This window comes from Hemiscyllium ocellatum, chromosome 29 (genome assembly GCF_020745735.1).
Source record: "Hemiscyllium ocellatum isolate sHemOce1 chromosome 29, sHemOce1.pat.X.cur, whole genome shotgun sequence".
In the NCBI taxonomy this organism is placed as follows: domain Eukaryota; kingdom Metazoa; phylum Chordata; class Chondrichthyes; order Orectolobiformes; family Hemiscylliidae; genus Hemiscyllium; species Hemiscyllium ocellatum.
In genome coordinates this window covers 50,670,263-50,672,983 of record NC_083429.1, presented here as the reverse complement: position 1 = coordinate 50,672,983, position 2,721 = coordinate 50,670,263, and positions in this window count along the sequence as shown.

Here is a 2,721-nt window from a genome sequence, read left to right as displayed (position 1 = left end):
ATGTACGGCAAAAGTTAACCACATCCTTGTTATTCCAGGCCAGTAAAAATGTTTTTGTACCTTATTCTGAGTCATTCGTACCCCTAGGTGACCTCCTACAGGTAATTCATGTGCTACCCATAACACCTCCTGTCTGTACAAAACCAGCAATGCAATCTGGTACATTTTGGCCCATTTCTCCTCTGCACTAACCTGCTGTGGTCTCCATTTCCAAATTAGGATTCTATCTTTCAAATAATAATCCTCCGGAATATTCTCTGCCTTCTTTTTGGAGTATGCATCCACATATATATATATATCTTTTATCATCTTGTTGTTGCAAGTCTCTTAAACACTTCTGTCTGACCCTCTGCCTATTCAGGTTTTTCCTGCACCATTACATCAAACAGCGTGTTCACTAACTGAACCTCAACTCCTTCATCTTTCTCTTTACTTTTCGCTTTGTGATGTGACTTATGGTGGTGGGGTCTGGTTACCACACAGTTTGAGAAAATATTAGGATATTTCTGTTATAATTCCTCAGTTTCTTAATCTTCCTTGGGATTCTCCACATCAAAGGGTGTCAGTCCCACCTTGGATCCTGCCAAATAATTCCCAAGAACAAACTGAATTCCTGGGACTGACACTCTGTCAACCACTCCCACTGTAATTCCCCAATCCTGAGTTGGCACTCCAACCTGATCTTACATAGGGGAACGTCAAATCTCTGTCCATCTATCCCATAAATTACCACACTCTCGGGTGACAGATCAGAAAGAGTGTATATTTGCTCATCCCTTACTATCAACGACTGGTTAGATCCTGTATCTCTCAAAATTATAACTTCTTGTCCTTCTCCCCCTGTTCTTTTTGAGTGAACTTTTTTACCCACAGAGGCAAATTCTTTGGAGAGATCAGGTACTAACTCCACGCCCAGTCCCTGCCTGGGCCGTGCACTCTCCTGCAGCTCCTCCTTCTTGGGGTCTCCTTTATTACCTTCATTAATGTCACTGGCTTAGCTTCTTTTACCACATCTTTTCCCACAGTGCCTTTCTTTAACGACCAACACTATGACTTTACATGTCCCACTTTCTGACAATAAGAACAACTTCTCCCAGTGCTCTTCTGAAACCCTAGCGCTGTCATTTTCTGTGCCCCACTCCATTACAGGGATAACACCTGAGGCCTTTCACCTCCTGTCCACCCTCTTGGGTATCTTTTTTAGCCTGTGGTGAAGTTTTACCAGTGCTCTCTACTCTTGGTTTAGTAGTGTAGAATCTCCCCACCTCCCAACTTCTATCCCTCACAGGATGAAATTCTGGCCGGAAGCTTGTCTTATGCACCAACATGTCTTCATCTGTTAATTCTGCTGCCCTTCTCACTTCCTGAACTTTCTGTTCCTCCGCGTGAATTCCTATCATGTCTGGAAGTGAGGTTTTACACTCCTCCAGCAGAATAATCTCCCTTTGAGCCTCAAAGCTCTTATCTATTTTTAAAGCACGCACTCATCTATCAAAATGACTCTGTCTAATTCATTCAAACTCAGCATCAGTCTGACCTGTTTTTTCCCTTTGTGTTTCTGAACAGCTGTCTTTATGCTTCTGGTACCATTTCATAAGCACTTAAAATAGCCTGTTTAACCTCTTCATCTTACAGTGCGGAAAATACCTCACCAGTTTAGTCTGAACTAGCATTACCCATAAATCCTTGGATCACTCCATCTGCCAAGCTCTTTCGAATGAAATAAAGGAAGCTTCAACATTTTCTCATCAAAATGTGGCAGAGTTTTAACATATTTGTATACATCACAACCTTCTCTTTTAATCTCCATTCTGTTAACTTGACATTGCTGACTAAGTTGCAACTTCTCAAGTTCAAATTCTCTGTCTCTTTGTCCCTCCATTTGTTCTCCCTCTCTTTGCTCAGCTAAGAACCTTCTCTCTCTTTCTATTTCCTTTCTCTCTTTTTCTCTCTCCCTTTCTGTTCTCGCTCTCTTTTCCCCCTTTCTTCTCTCTTTCTTTGCAAGGCAAGAACTTTCTTTCTCTTTTTTCCTCTCTCTTTCTTTCTCTCTTTCTCTCCTCCCTCTCTCTTCCCTCTCTATCTCTGTTTATCTTCTAACTCCATTTTCCTCAATTGTAATTTCTACCTCTACTGCACTTGTCTGTTTCTATGACACACCTAAGCATTGGGGTAAGCCCCTTACAATTTCAGCTTTACTTTTGTCCTTGGTTAAGCCCAAATCTAACTTATTTGCTTATTCTAAAAATATGGCCTTTTTCTCCTTCTAAATTTTCTTGACAAATTTGAGAGTCGTCTACAAATCACAGAATCTCTTTAGCAATTTTAAGAGCCATTTCTCTCACCTTTAATTTAACCAACCACAAGTCATCGAAATTAAACAAATTGGCTCACCTATGTTTTATTGAAAGATCTAGGACACTAACGTGCAAGTGTTTAAATCTGCTGGGATTTTTGTACCCCAAAATCTGTCTAAACCAGTTCAAAATAACAAATCCAAGACCCAAACTCTTCAAATCGTGGACAAAAGCCTTCAGACCATTCAAATCTCAGATGTGCCCCCAAACTATTACGACACTGGTTAAACCCTCCTGCTTAATTGAAACTAGCAACATAGAAAAGAATTATCCCTTGCAGTAATCTGTAAAAATTCAAAAGGGCAAGAATTATTTAAAGTATAAATGAACAACTTTACTTCTTAAATTATAACAGAGAATAATTAAC